Source organism: Hipposideros armiger, unplaced genomic scaffold, assembly GCF_001890085.2.
Source record: "Hipposideros armiger isolate ML-2016 unplaced genomic scaffold, ASM189008v1 scaffold_19, whole genome shotgun sequence".
Taxonomy (NCBI): domain Eukaryota; kingdom Metazoa; phylum Chordata; class Mammalia; order Chiroptera; family Hipposideridae; genus Hipposideros; species Hipposideros armiger.
Window position 1 is genome coordinate 1402589 of NW_017731369.1, and position 16869 is coordinate 1419457.

The 16869-nt window shown below is 44.7% G+C and overlaps 1 protein-coding gene across 1 annotated transcript in view; it reads right to left on the reverse strand.

Annotated features, from left to right (window-relative positions):
- CDYL2 (chromodomain Y like 2) overlaps positions 1 to 16869 on the reverse strand; it is a 166007-nt gene that overhangs the window by 29460 nt on the left and 119678 nt on the right. The gene's annotated exons all lie outside the window — the stretch shown is intronic.

Genomic DNA, 16869 nt, shown 5'->3' on the forward strand with positions numbered 1-16869 from the left:
CAGAAAAGGCAAAAGGATAGAAACAGTAAAAAGATAGCGGTTGCCAGGGGTTCAGGTGAAATACGAGGAAGGAGGAAGAGGGGAAGCACAGGGGAAATTTTTAGGGCAGTGAACCTATTCTGTGTGATACTATAATGGTGAACATGAGACATTAAGCATTGGTTGAATCCCAAAGAAGTTCACGGCACAGGTAGTGTACCTTAAATGTATGTAAATTTTTAAAAAAATTGAAGAAATTGGGGACTCCAAGGATGGAATGCAGCATGTGATAAAAGCATCTAACTGTATTATTACAAATGTATGGACAACCCCACTGAAGGTGATAGGGGGAAGGTGCTGACCTAAGGAACTTTAGGAATAAGTGGAGTCTGTAAAACTACACGCAAAATAACCTGTACAGAAGCACCGCACTCCAGCTGATAAAGTTGACTCCCATGGAGATAGGTATGAGGTAAGAATTTTGATACCACGATGCACATATGCTGGAACCGAACAATTAAGTGGATGACAGATGGTAGCAGTCAAGTTTCTCACTATTGGAGTGAGAGCTTACAGATAAGCAAGGGGACGAGGCTAGAGTGATCCATGTGATAATGGATTAGGGTTCAAGACATCAGTTTGAACTCATGTTTAGTTTAATACAGATACAGAAGGTTACATACAGGACTATCTGTAGATGGCTGTATATACACAGGTCGTACACACGTATTTCCTTGCTCTGTCAGCTGAGAGTGTCCAGAATCAATGGCACCCCAATAGCAGCGAGCACACCCAGGGCCCAGGTTTTGCTTTCTGATACCATTGTCAATAAAAGGAACCAGAGCTCCCTGGAGAAATGGCTGATTCTAGGACTGGGGTAGGAAACATATCAGAGAAGCTTGTCGTGGCTAAAAGAAAGGAAGTACTAAATAAAATTTTAAACTAACCTTCACAATGATGAGGTATGTCAAAAGGACCCAGGAGCCAACTGAGAGAGCTCCTGATGGACAAGGATGGAACAATCTCAGCAACAAAATCGAGCAGTATTGCATTATAACTGAAAGTATAAAATGAAGATCCCTGAGGCCATGCAGATACAAACAAATGATAGAATAAATGAATACATGTTAGAGAAGAGACAATTCTCCCATGCACAAGAATTCCAGACAGCTTATGTAGACACCCTGCCCTCAGGGAGGTGAAGCACAACTCCCCACTCTCTATAGGTGCACACTGTGACTTCCTTCCAAAGAAAGTACAATGGGGAAAGTTGGGGGGCACCAGCGAGAGTAACTTGACAGTAGAGAACCCACTAGGGCAAATGGAGGTGCCAAGGCCCCCTCAGCCAGGCAGTCAAGGTCAACATCAACAGTGATAAGTCACGGTGATGGCATGCACCGTTGACTGTGATGAAAAGAGAAGGGCACTTCACCTCTGTGGTCTTCCTCTCAAAACCCCACATTATGAGCGCAACATAAAACAGATCCAAACTAACAGACATTCAACAAAATGCCTACTCAGTACACTTCAAACTGTGAAGGTCATCAAAAATTGGGAAAGTCTGAGAAACTGGCACAGAGGGACCAAAGGAGACATGAGGACTAAGTGTGATGTGGGGTCCAGGATGGGGTCCTGGCACAGACATTAGATAAAAACTAAGGAAACCTGAGTAACACCTGGACTTTAATTAATAACAACATGTCGATATTGGTTCCTCACTGGAACAAACGTACCATACCAATGTAAGATAGGAGCAGCTGAGTGTGGACATATAGGAACGCTCTGTATTACCTTCCCATTTTCTCTGTAAATCTAAACCAGTTCAAAAAGGGAAGTGTATTGTAAAGACTACATATTAAAATCCGGTTAATAATAATTTTTTAAAAACCACAACACACTTCCCAGGCGATTCTCCCGTGCAGGCAGGTTTGAGAACCCGGCCCAGTGGTTCCTATGCTTGAGCATTCATCAGGATCCCCTGGAGAACTGTGAAAAACCAGCCTGCCGGGCCCACCCCAGGCTGCGGCCGACGCTCCAGGGACCAGGCTCTGAGAACCAGGGTCCAGACCACCCAGGGATTGGCCCAGGTGTGAGCAGGCTTTCCCAAGCCGCATGGAGGTCTGAAAGTCTTGTTGAGTTCAGCATGTCTGCTGGGGGTGGAGGTGTGACTGCCCCCCTCATCCCCACCCCATGCAGGACGGAGCCACCTCTCAAAGAGGACCACCCTAAGCTGCAGTGATGTGGGAGGGTACAGGGAAACACAGAGACGGCCTTACCATTGACTAAGCATTGTCCGGAATCTTTCATTTTGTTTTTGGGAGGGAAGGGAAAGAAATCACTATGGAGACTGAAATGCTGCATCCCAACCAGAAGCCGGGACCCACCCACCTTGGGAAAATACTGTGTGGACAGAGTGAACACGCCCTGGTTGCTGATCCTCAGAGGGCAGGTAATGAGGATCAAATGGCATTAACATGTTTAAAGGACCCACGGTATAGTAACCAAAGAATACGTGGCGGCTCTTGCTTTGTAATCATTACAGCCTGGCTCGGCACAACAGTATTCCTGTAATATTTTCTGTATGAGTCCTGTCTCTCCAACAATACTGTAAACTCTTTGAGGGCAGCGTCACTCACACACAACACAGCTCAGCAGAATACCACGCACGGGCTTCTGGAGCCCTGGGTCCCCCTGTCGGTGGACTCGCGTCCTTAATTAGCATTGGGGGGGTCTCGGCATCTCAAGAACCGAGCCCAAGGCAGGGACCAGGAAATGCTTTACTGGACCCCTCCTCCCGCGTGCCGGGTGCCCACGCAGGCGAGCGCTCAGCCGTGGAGGGGCACAGAGGCACTGCCTGTGTCATCCGACAGCTCCCATCAAGCCTCCTCATCTAGTACTTTCCCATTACTCAGAGCAACAGGGCTTTGTCAAACACAATGCGGATAAAGTGATTCAATGAGCTCCGGAAAGTAAGCGGGAGCATTTAATTAAAAGGCTTGTGTAAGGGGAGCTGTTTCTTCAGGGTTAACCTCAAAACCTCCTCAGAACGGCTTCTTAATTGGGGCTGGCCACGGTTTCTGCAGCAGCCCCGGCAGCTCCGTGCTGCGGTCCTGCTGGCAGAGGTTAGCACATTACAGAAGCCGCTCTCAGGACACTGGCTCTCGCCTGGGGAGAAGTCAGAGACTCAGGGGCCTGTACATCAGTGCTTTCAAGGCTGGGCAAGGTCTGAATAAAATCTTCCCGACCCTCAACAGGATCGAGGTGCTCATTCACAATTATACCGAGGGGCAGGATCTGAGGGTTACCAGTTTTGAGCAGCTCTATATATTGTCTCTACATTTCTCAACAGTCCTGTGAAACCGCCATTGTGAGTCCATTTTGCAGATAAGGAAAAGTGAACCCCTTGCTGGAAGCCACAAGGGTATTGAATGGTAAAGCCAGGTCTGAAGCCACCTGTCTCTCATCAGATTCATGCATTCATTTAAAATCTATGTATCACCTCCTATGGGCTAGCTATCATACTAGAGGATGGAAGTCCAAGGAAAATTAGAGAAATAAGGTCCTTGCCCTCAAGGAGCTGGCTTGGGGTGGGGGAGAGGGAAAGTAAACAAACCAACTGATTACAGGTGGGAAAACAACAGGCTGACATGATAAAGAATAGCAGGGGGAGGGGTATCTCTGAATTCAAAGCCTTTTTCTCTATCTGGACGCTGGGTTAAGAGTTTCCAGTGGTGACTTGGAAGATGCACCATCTCCTGGCCAAGAAAGGGAAGAGAGGCTCCTTAGGGACTGAATTCACATCACCTCCGGCTGCAATACATCCTGTTTCTGATTGTAAGTGGCTAAAACCGGTCCTGTCCTGTGCTTTAGGAGACACAGAGGAAAGATGCCGCACCCAGAGCCCATCAGACTAAACCCATACTGAGCTGCCCTCAAGGCCTCTCCTCTTCTGCGGTGTCATACCCCATGAAAGACTGTGACAAGCTTGCGGGGAAGATGCCATGGAAAACAGAACATGCCAGAAAAATGGAAGTTTAGGACTTTGCAGCCACACAGTTAAAAAATCCCGGCCCCGCATTTGTTAATTGGGGGGAAGCTAGGGAGTCACATGAGCTCTTGAGCATTAGTCTCCTTGATTATTAGATGGGGTTGATAGTACCTGCTTTTCAGGGTTGTTTTGAGCTATTTTAATTATAAAGAGCTGATACGGGAATAGCAAGCGCCTGGCTCATCCCAGGCACTTCATAAATGTTAGCTGAAGGATACCAAGTCATTTCAAAACAGATCAATTAACTGGTGAGTCCTCATAGCCATAACTTGCCTGCTCCCAAGCCCACACCCACCCTCTAAGCCCAAGGCACAGACCCAGCCTGAGACATGGGATATTCCAGGCAGAGGGGACTGACCCACCCTGCTGAGCCCAAAAGGCAGGGTGAAACCCACTGACAGCTCAGCATGCAGACCTCCACACTCCCTCTCATGGGCTGCAAGGCTGGGCAGCTCATGACCCTCTCTGTGCCCGTGCTTCCCGCACGTGGAATGGGAGAAACCATTCCCGCCTCAGAGGATTGTTGTGAAGAAAAGGAGATGATTTGTGCTACATTTCCAGGACACAGGAAAGTCCCCATCATGCTCATTTCCTTCTTTCTGTTCCCTTCAAACCTTCTCGCATTCCTTCCTTCAGAATACAAAGGAGTAGTCCTTGCCATTAAGAAGGCTCCATAAAATCAGGCTCTGACACAGCTCCTCTGCTCTAAACATGCCGACAAATACTGGGCTCACAAACAAGATAATCATCTGTGTGTGTAAGAGGCAGAACATCAACACCAAGCAGTAAGTGGGCTGGGAGCCTGAGTGGTGGGCAGGAAGTAGACTCAACGGCAGCAGAGACCAAATCTCCCAGCAAGATGGGACCCAGGCCCATAGCCTGACACCAGGGGCTGGCGTGAGGCCCTTCCATGAAGGCAGAACAGTAAAAACCCATGTGCTGCCCAAGGCTATGGCATTATTGGAAGCTTTGGGCCAGGTGGAGGCAAAAACAAACTACTAGAGAGGGAGGGAAAGAAAGCAAAGAAAAACAAAACAAAAACTTCCTTCTTGACATGAGCCTGTGCACCAAATTTCCAAAACATGAAGATGTCTAATGTTTAGAAATCTAGCCAACAAAATCAACACTTGTGACATGAATTACTCCAAATAAAATGAGTATCATGAAACAATCTGACAAGCATTTTAAAATAGGAATGTCTAGAATGCTCCAAGTGAGAGATGCAAGGAAAACATTCATTTAAAATAAGCAACAGATTCTCAAACAAAAGCAGACAGGAAACAAGAATAGGGGTAAGGTAGAAAACTAATGACAGAGCGAATGACAATTAGGGAAAAAACATTCACATGTCACAGATAAAAGACCAAGACCCTCGAATTATTTTAAAAAAATAAATAAACAATGAAGACAAAAAGACCAAAATGTCCTCCAAAAAAAATGGAAAGGAGCTATGGACAGACACCTCAAATATTACACAGAAATAGCACTTAAACATAAGAAAAGATTTCAACTTCATTCAGTACAAATTAAAACTCTTAATAAAAATTAACTCTACTGAGATACCATTTCTTACCCCTCAACTCGGCAGAAGTTCCAAATCTTGAAACTATACTCTGCTAGAGAGGATGTGGGGAGTTGTGCACTCTCTAAATTGTTGGTAGCATGCAAAGTGGTACAGCTGCCATGTAAGGGAATTCGGCAGTATCTGACAAAACTGTCTGTGCACTTACTCTCAACCCAGCAATCTGACTTCTAGAAATTTAATGTGAAAATATGCCTCTAAACAAAAATATATGTGCATAAGATTATCTTGTAGCATTATTTACCATTGCAAAATATTGGAAACTACCTAAATATACAAACATGGTTTGGGGAACTGCATCCACACAATGGAATATTATGCAGCTGTGAAAAAGAGTGAGCCCTAGCTCTACAAAGTAACATGGAGTGATTTCCAAAATATATCTTCACATGAAGAGAGGAAAGATGCAAATGTATTTTACATGTACTGTAAGAAAAAAGGGGAAATAGATAAATCTGCTTAACTTTTTTGCAAAAAAACAAAAAAAACAAAACACAGGAAAAACAAACCAGAAAACAATGAACTTGATTACTCACAGGTGGCTGACGAGAAGAAGTGCTGGAAGAGTGACACTTCTCTGAGTACATCTTTTTAAGTTTTGAAGTATGTTAAAACATGTTAAGAAAGTAAAATTGACCCAAAAAATGGGGAAAAATAACACAAATATGAAGAAATTAATCTAATCGTATTTCAAATGAATAACATAAGGGGGCCAGCAGAGTGGCTCAGTTGGTTAAGAGCTCGCTCACGAGTGCGAGCTCTGAGCAACCGCTGGTTCGAGTCCCAGCCCGACCTGAGCTGCCGATGAGCTGCCAACAGGTGGCGGGATGGCTCAGCTAAAAAAAAAAAAAATCAAATGAAGGGTGGGAGAATCAATACAAATAACTTTTGGATGAAATATTATGACTATATACCCTTGAACAAACAAATCTTGAACTTTTCTTATGGTGTTTGCTTTTCATAGTAGTATGGGTGGAGCAATTCTAAAATTATGTTATGAGCAGTATAGGGTTGAACAAATGTGTAAATGTATAATGTCATGGGAAGGCAGGGTTCTCTCTATCGAAGAAGAGACATAGGAATATGGAATGTTGAAGGCAAGGAAGAATGCAGTGGTATTAGAATGGAATTGGCAGTATCAGTATGAACTCATGGTTTAAAAATTATATATACACATATATATAATTATATATATAAAACATATATATAAAATTATGAAAAATATATATACATATTATTTCCCAGTTTTGTCAGCTGAAAGGGCTTATAAGAAATAAAACTCTAATAACAATGAGCACGCTTACATCCCAGACATGGGCTTCTAAATACCAATCCCCACTAAAATAAACCAGGGCTCCTCAGAGAAATGGCTACTGCCAGGACGGGACAGGCAAAGTACATGTTGGCTGGAAAACCTTACTGGAAGAATAACCAGGCATGTCAAAAGGACATATGAGGCAGTTCAAAGGGGCTCCCACTGGCCAAATCTGAAACAATTTGAAAATAAAACTAAGTAAGGGCAGTAAATGGATTCTAAATTATTTCATAAAAGAAGAATCTTCAAGTCTATACTGATAAGAGATAGAGATGACAGAAAGACATACACACAGACACATAGATAGATGATGGCTGGATAAGGGAAAAGAAACAATATCATATCAAGCATTTCAGTGGAGATGAGAAACTTAAATCTAATCTTGAGGAATCGTCAGATCAACCTACAGTGAGGAACGCTGTAAATAACTGACTTACAGTCTTCAAAAATGTCAGTGTCATTAAAGCCAATGGAAGATTGAGAAATTGTTCCAGATGAAAGGGCACTAAAGAGACATGACAACTAAAGCCATATCGGGATTCTGGGCTGAATTCTATATTGGAGGAAAGAGTTAGCTAAAGGTCATTATTGAGATAACAGAGAAAATTGGAATATGGGCCACAAAATAAAAGTATTCATCAATGCTAAATTTCTTGAAGTTCACAACTGTACTGTGTTGACTTAAGAGAATATCCTTTTTCTTAAAAAATACCCACACTGAATTTTAAGGGGTAAAGGCATGATGCATGCAACCTACACACAAACGTTTCAGAAGAAGAATTTATATGTAATTTGTATGATCATTTGTATATGTTATGAGTGTGTATGTATGTTTGAGTCTATATATTTACATATCCAAGTACACGTACGTACACACACACACACACACACACACACACACAGAAAGAGAAAGCAAACATGGCAAAATGTTAAAAACTGGTAAATCCACAAAGGGGTCCTTTACAATGTTTTCTGTAAATTTGAAATTATTTCAAAACAAAAAGTTAAATACATCATCAAAAAACACAAATATTCTGCAAATAAGAATCAAATAAAAATTCCATACAAGGGGTAATGCTAGGAAAGGAATATTTAAAGAGATAACAGATGGATATTTTCTAGAACTTAAAAAAAGACAAGTTCTTAGTTTGAAAGAGTATTCTGAGTATGAAGCAGGATGAAAGACAAATGATAATGAAGCTGTATAATGTCATACAAAAGAAAAGATCTTAAAATATAGCACAGAGAGGAAAATCACATTATCAAAAACGAACGACAGACTGATAGCAAAAGCAGTAACAGACGCCTAAAGAAATGAATTACCATCGAAATGCTGAGAAAAAAATAACTGTCAACAAAGAATTTTATACCCAGCTAAAACAGCATTTAAAGGAAAAAATAAACGGACATATTCAGACACCCCAACACTATGAGAGTTTATCTACCACAGACTCTAAAAGAATTATAAAGGGAAACTTCAGCAAGTCAAAAGTTAATTCATAGGAAGACAAGATAGAAGAAACAAAGTTGATTTTTATGAATTTAGTAAATATAATTACTGACTGCAAAAACAGTAAAACCAATGTTTGGTGTTTAACAACATTGGGGAGACAAAATAAAAACAAGATGTTCAGTGAGAAATTAAAGCTAAGTAGGGTCCTCCTTGCTATATTCATTCAATAGGAGGACATCATATTTGTTAGAAAAAAATTATAGTTAAGTATGTATGCTAAAATTTAAGAATTCAAATATAATTTATAGCCAGATTCCAAACCAGCCCAGAGAGAGGGAATATATAAAATGTATCAATTCAATTTAAAAGGCATGAAAAGATCAGGGGATGGGGATGGGAGAGCAGCAGAGACACAGAATGATAAAAAGAAAATACAAAAATAAGAGAAAAAAATCCAAATATATTAATAATCACATCAATCTGAACAGATTACACTCATATATTAAAAGATAAAGATAATCAGATTAGACAAAAAATAATAAAGGATCCAGGTGTATTAAAGATTCCCTAAGGAGAGACTCTTAAAGACAGAAATAGGCATCTCGACTCAACCAGTGGGTAAAGGAAACCTGCCCAATCCACCAAGAAATAGCAGAATGACTCCAAAAGTGTCAAAAAATGATGCATGGTTTTCAATGTGCAGCAAGGAAAGACGTATCAGAAAAGGCACTGGAGTTTGTAAGGACACAAAGAGAACAGAAACCTGTTATCTGAAAGAGAAGGGGAAGCTGCCTCGGAACTAGGGGTCAGCTTTCTGGGAGGGTGGAAGGTAAGGGGCTGGAGGAGGTCCCAGAGGGCTGGACAGACGAGAAGGACAGACCACAGGACACTTCTGCCACACAGCTTCAGTTTTCAGGAAACACGGCTACTCAGCACAGTTCTCAGGGTCCGTGCCCATGTACTCCATCAAGACCATGTCAATCCCCATGTCAATCCACCAAGCTTCCTCTGGACAGAGAGGAAGGAAGGAAACGCTTAGACATCACCAAAGGATGCTATCTCCAGTTGGGGGATGCGTGATCCTGCGGGTTCCACACCTCCACAGTCTTTCTTTGATTATCATGTGCAGCTGGACTAGGAGTGAGCCTCACCTGCCCAGAACAAAATGAGGGATGGTCTGCTTTTCTTCCTAAGAGCCCAGGCTTTGCTGAAAACGCAGGAAAGAAAATGCAGGCACTACACCTGGTCCCAGTATCATATGATGCTCATTTCACCGCATTATCATCATCCCTACACCTGCTTGATGCCCCTGCCAGACTGTGGGCTCTTTGGGGACAAGCCTGAGAGTTATTTACTTTTGTGTCTGCAGGACTGAGCATAGTGCCTGAAAGACAGACACTCACCAGAGTGTTCATTAAGTGAATAAATGAGCGAATAACAAATGGAGGAAACTAATGGAGCAACCTCATACCACGTGCAGTATCATCATACCATGTGCCAGCCTTGTAATTAACATTGCTGATGATGGGACGCATTGCATATTTATTTCTCAACATGTCGGTCACACTTCCAAACCTTTGTATGCGTCCTGGGCATGAAAACGCTGGTTTTCTGAAATCAGGTGGATCGCATACCTAGATCGCTTGCACTTATATCACACCTGGCTCTCCTGCCTCACAACAGCCTAGCGAGATCTCACCTCCTTAAGACGCCTGGGGAAGAGAACACCATATGAGTGCTATGAAGTTTTCTTCCTTTGCGAAGAAAATAGTAACACCTTTGGTGGTTGGAGCCATCAGAACACAGAAGGAAGCCCTGATACCAGAGTCTTTCTCTCTCCTGGAATGCCATTCCCCACTCAGGCTCCACACTGCAGTTCTGCTATTACCCGCTTAGGGATTCTTCTAGAGCAGCTCACCCCTCTTCTCATGGTTGTTTGTACATCTTCTTTTTCCACAGCCTTTACTGCCCCTTCCTCCATACACTCACCACGTAATTACTGAGTGTCTACGACATGCCTGGCACCTGGGATACACTAATGGACAGAAACAGTATGGAGCCTGCACGCAAAAGCTTCCAGTCTGATTCAGTGCTGTCCAACAGGACACCCTGCAATGATGGACGTATTCTATATCTTTACTGCCCAATACAGTAGCCACGTGAGACTGTTGAAATTTTTAAATTTGTGTTTCATTTCAATTAGCTTAAATCTAGCTTTCACCACCTGTGGCTGGTTGCTACCATACCGACAGCACAGGTAATCACTCTGCAGGATAATTATCTTGCATACCTTGCAAAGCCTCACATACCTTTTCTCACATGTCTGACTCCCTCCTCACCCTCAGACAGATTCCTAAAGGCAGGGGCTGTGTTAGTCACTCCTGTACCTTCTGGACAGTGTGGCCCAGCACACAGAGGGGGCTCAATCATTGCTGAATAAATGAATGAGCAGATAAACAAGTGCTAGATGCATAATGGAGGACTTCCAGAAGTCCCTACCACCTGACCAAGAGAGGGAGGGAGCATGAGGGTGCGAAGCCAGAAAGCAGGATAAGGAGCGTGGGACGGATCTGCTGCTAGCCCCATAAAAAGACCAAGTGCCAGGCTTCTCCCTTCCCATCCATTCTTCCCAACATTCTGGGCATGATCGCCGTCTTGGCCAGCAGATACTATCCATAGACAGAGGGGAGGGCTGGGACCACCCTGAGGGCGAGTCACCCTGGAGTCTCATCAGTAGCAAACAGTGGTGGAGGGTTGGGTAGGCTTAAAAAAAGTAAAAGATGAGATGCATTGGTTCCACAGTTGAGTAAAACCATCACTTTGTTGACTGTGGGGTTAGAGTTTTCCAGCTGCAGTTCTTAGAAGAGAAAGTGATAGTTCTTGAGTCTGAGAACCATTTCCTGGTGTGCGGTTGACTCACCAAAAATACCTAACACGTGGTGGGCTGTTCTGAGAGTGCCAGAGGGGAAGTGTAAGGGTACAAAGTTTGTGTGCCAAGACCCTTTTCTGTGTTAGCACATCAGAAGGAATGGCTCACTGCCATCAGATTCCGCAGCTGGGCTCAGCAGCTTCTTTCAACAGGAGGGTGGCTGGGTGGTCAGGATCTTTAGAGGTAAGGAGATAGGGTGAGGCTGAAGTTGAAAAAAACAAACAAAACCCAATCATTCCACCCACTCATGTCAAGAGAATTCAAACTGTCTATCTTGCACCTGAACTTGGTACTGGTACCATTACTTCATAACTGGTCACTGTCCAAAACCTTAACTATCACCACGTATAGAATCCCTTTTATTGGGGCTGAATTCAATATCAAAGCTCAAATTTACAGGTAGATCTTTAAAAATCTTACTTAGCCATGTTAGCCGTCATCTGGCATTTTATAATTAGGCCTCCTAAGAAAATCCACAGTGTGAATTTCAAGGAAGTTTAGGTTCCAAGATTACTTAGAATTGCTAAGAGTGATGATTATATATCTTACAATGCTTATTGTCAGATGTCTAAACAGCAGAGCAAAGCATGAATTAACAATGCAAAAGAACATGATTAAAAGGACCTTTCTCCACAGGTCAAATTATGCCTTCTGTATTAAAACCCTCCAAGGCCATGCCGACCCTCAAAGCACTATTAGACCAGAATCCTGGCCCACAGAGAAAGCTCCCCTAGGGTCTTCAAAGTATAAAGCCATCCCATTGAAAATTCATTTCCTCATCTTCCTCTGCTCCCCAACGTTACCTTCTGGCCTCATTCTATTTTCCAACCTGCACCCCCATTTCTGCCCCTTAAACACCAGAATTTCCAAGACTGTTTGAGGTTCTCTAAAACTCTCTGTACTTTCTTGCTCCTGAACCATTGCTTCAGCTGTCCCTTTGGCCCCAAATGCCACTTCCGTTTACCTTCACACATCAAATCCTCAAGGCCACCTGAAATGCTTTTCTTCCAGGGAGCTCTTTCTCCCCAAGCTCCCGGGAACAGCCCAACCCTGGAGCCCCCAAGGCGGCCTGTCCCAGCCCTTCCTGAGTTCTCAGCACACTCAGCTTTGCAGCTCGTTATTTGGGACCACCTGATCCCCTAATTAGTTTAATTAGCTTCAAGTTCTTTGAAAGAGGAAACCAGTCATCTCTATATTCCCAGTTCCCAGCACACGGTGGGTGCAAAGGAAACCCTGTGACTGAACTGCAGGAAAATAATGATCTCAAAAGGCTAAGAATAAAAGGGGGTTCCAACTATGAGGTAGCTAGCTCTCTTCTGCATTCCCAGATAACAGCAGCAGTTAAGAATATGGGCCTGGAGCTAGACCCACTAGATCTGAATCCTGGGATAGCCACCTACCCATTGGTAGATCACAGCCCAGGCAGGTTATTTGCCGCCATATACCTCAGTTTCCTTAGCTGTAAAATGGGGAGACAAAGACACCCTACCTCCTAGGATTAACTGAGTTACTATGCTTCAAACAGGGTATGCTCATAGCATGGGCTCAAAAAATAAATGTCAGCTATTTTGACATGGTATGGAAATTGTCGATTTGTCTTTTCCCTATTTATTTTCTTCCCTAAATTGTAAGTTTCTTGTCTTATTTATCAATATACTTCCAGGACAAAGCACACAGTGACCCACTTCCAGGTCCATAGTGCTGGCTTACAGCAGTCGCTAAACGTTTGATGAAGAAAGCATAACTGTAGTTTATTGAAGGTGTTTAAGGTAGATGTTCTACATTTTCTATAAATCTTCTTAATAAAGTACAGTTCCTGATCTCCAGAACATTCTTCCTTTTCTGCTTTGCCTGAGCAAATTCTGTGGATCCTTCAGGTCTCAGATGAGGTGCCACTTCCACCTGAAAGTCCTTTCTCTGATCTCCTAATTCCAGTGAGTTCCACACTTCTGTAGGGCATCCCCACATCATGGTGTGCTGTAACATTTGGCACGTTCCTGGTTGTCCCACAAGAGCGTAAGCTGGGTAAGGATGGCAACCACCACTTGACACCTGACCGCAACCTCAGCACCCAACACTATGCCTGGCACACACCAGTGCTCAGTAAACCTGGGGCCAGCTGTTTCTCCTTTACCACCAAGTGATACGAGGAGTCACTGGTGGGAAGCCAGGCCTGCAATGGGACGTCTTATCTAAACTCCAGGAACTCGGCACAGGCCCACTATCCACTAGTGTGGAGAAGTGGGCAAGAACCAAGAATGGAGCCAAAGGTGAGAAAAGCCACCAGACAGAAAAGGAAGAAAGAACAAACTTGGGGATGGGAACCTCCAACTTAGTATCATGGTCACCAAGATGGTGAGCAGGAGGCTCAAGACCGACTTCCATGGAGGACGGAAGTGGCAGGGTCAGCCAACCTGCTGCCCGGAAGTGGGGCCTCTTGAATTCACCTCGCTGGCTTACATAAGAAGAAAGAAAATTAATATCCTAGAGTCGATGAGAAAGCAACAGGGCGTATGGCGGCAGAGTAAGAAATCATGCCTTTTAGTAAAGCGCGAGGGTCTAAGAAAGGGGAAGAAGAGAAATGAACATTCACTCAGCACTGTGAGTGCTGGGAGCCATCATTTAATCCTGTGCGGTAGGTTCTGTTATTCCCCTAGAACAGAGGTACAAACCGGAGCTCCAAAGGGGGTGACACGAGCTGGAGTCACCAACTCAGCAAGAGGCAGAGTTTGCACTTGAACTCACAGCCTCCCTGTCTCCAGAGGCCACACTTGCTCCTTCCAGCTTCTTCCTCACCATGCTGCCTCCCAAGTTTACAGCAAGTTTAAAGGAGAAATCTCAAAATCCTTCCTGCAACTGGGACTTCTGTTAAGGAGTCCACTGCATTCTCTCTTCCATAGCGAAGGACTACACAAAAATACAGAACACGTCACCCAAATGAAATGCATTCGGCTGAAAAGGATCCGCAGTACCCTTGATGGAGGGCAGGGAGGGAGGATGAGGCCAGGCATTTAATTAAGAGCCAGGGAGACTGTGTGAATATTAAGGGAGGGGAAGCGTAGCACGTCGGGCAGTCATGGCAGATGGTGAAAACAATTGTCAAACAAGAAAAGAGAAAGGGAATCCTTCGGCTGCTATTAAGAACCCTGACAAAACATTAGCTCTCCATGACATGCTACCAGGAGCAGGCAGCTCAACGTGAGGATACAAGACAACCCGAGGTGGGAGGGTGATGCTGAGATGAGAGCGATCAGAGGATTTGACAGATGTGAAGAGGATTCACGGTGGGGCCTCCAGACCCACGTCTTCAGGCACGAAAAGCTCCTTGCTTTCTCTCTTTCGTCCGTTCATTCATTCACTCCCTCATTCGGCAGCTATTTCTTAAGCACCTACTATGTGCCCAGCTTTATTAGATGTTGGAGATACCACTGTGAGAATATAGAGACCATCTCTGCTCTCACGGAGTTTGCAATCTAGTGAAGGAGGCAAAGATTATTCAAGTAATCAGGTTGGGACCACTACAAACTGAGGTGAGTGCTGTCAGTAAAGAAACACAGTTCTTTGTGTGCAAACCAGACTGGAAGCTGACCTGTAAGGGGAGTTGGGGAAGGTTTCCACGGGGGACTTGCTGCTTAAGCGAGCCATGAAGGATGAGAAGAGGGCAACTACTCACACGAGGGCTGGCGGGAAGGGAACATACATGCAGAGCACAGGGAGATGGTGTGGGGAAGGGTGTGAGGCAGGCCAGGTCGGGGAGGCTTCACAGGCCTGGAGAGCGCGGGCTGCCTAAGGACTTCCTCATCCCTTCAAGAAAGAATCCCAAAACACGCTCCTACTTCAGGCTCTATCTGTCTCGTCCTTAAGCCAGTGCTGAGGGGACAGCAAATTCCCTAGAGTTTCAGCTTCCCCTGCAAGGTGGAGCTGCATGGGCTGGGCTCCCATAGTCTTTGTGATGTGGTATCATGCACCCACACGCTGACCTTGGCTCTACGCCCCTGTGCATGCTTTCATCGCTTCCCACCACCCCATTCATTCTGGCTCATTCTATCCCACTCAGCTTGCATAGCACCTCCTCCAGGAAGCCCTCTCCTAGCTCCCTTCCCAAGCTGGCTTAAGTGCCTCTGCCTCTAGCTCCCTCAGTACCTCCTGTGTATCTCCATCACGGTCCATCATCGTATTGCAATGATTTGCCTAACAGCTCAGTCACTCGATGAGCACTGGTTGAGTTAACATATCTAACAAAAAATTAATGTGTACAATATGTAAAGTGCTCTAAAAAACAAACAGGAAAATACAAAGACCCAGTTGGAAAAATGGGCAAAGGACTGAAAAAACAACAGCTAGTATTTATCACGTTTACCATATGCCAGGTAATATTCCAAGGACTTTCTATGAATGAATGCCCTTATTCTTTACCCCAACCCCATGAGGTATGATTATGTCTGCACCTTATGAATGAAGAATTGGCCCAGAGAGGCTAAGCAATTTGCCTGAAGCGATGTGGCCGAATGCCCTTGTCCACCCACCATACTGAGTGTCAACTCCTGCTCCACTTGGCACGACTGCGCTCAGGCCCCTCCCAGGGAAAGAAACACAAGTGGAAGGAACGTAAGCAAATGCTCAGCCTCGGCTGTAAACTAAAATCCAAACAACAGAGTTGGGAAAGCATGACGATGGCTGGCAATCGCCAGGGCTGGCAAGCGTGTGTGTCTTTGGAAGCAGCCTGAATGTCTATCAGAGAGAGGACAGTTTCTATGCACACAAAAACCAAAAAACCTGGGCCGCTCAAAACGGGGAAGCAGAGCCACACTGACAGACTTCTAAGTTTAAAACAAGATGTTCTCACGACCTCCAGTCTCTATTCAGATGCCACCTTCTGACTTGAGGTCTTGGATTTGTGTGGATGTGCGTGTGTGTGTGTGTGTGTGTGTGTGTGTGTGTGTGTGTGTGTATGTGTGTGTGTTCCAAAAACCAGAGGAAAATCACTCGGGACCAGCGGGTCTACCTCCCTGGAACGCCAAGTCAGCATCTTTGGCACCACTGAAGATGTCTGTAAGGAAGGCCCAGGGGTGCTGGCCAGAACTTCCCCAGGACCCAGGGAAAGGTTTGCTGGTTTGCCTACATCCCTGAAGTGCCTTTTTTCCTTTATAAAAAGGGTCACACACCTCTGACAGCTTCAGCATCACTGGACCTGGCGCCACGCCCCAACTCCTCCCCTCGGCATCCTGTGTCTCCGCCTCTCTGAGCCTCAGTTTCCCCACCTGGAAGCAAGGCCATTTATAGCTAACCTTGTTATGTTGCTATGTGGTTAGGTTGCTAAGTCTGAGAACCACTGAGGGGATTAAGGAATATCCAGGATGTCAGGCAGGAAGAGCCAGGCTTTGCCTCCCGAAGGGGCTCAGCACCCCCATTATCATAATCGTTCCTTAAGACTGGCCTTAATTAAGGGGGGGCCAAGCTGTGGGCCTAGGGGTCTACCTCAATGCGGGGTTCACCAACGTTGGCAAACTGATTTTACTGTTTTGAGACCCTCTGCAGACAATGTACGTTCTTACTGCTTGCA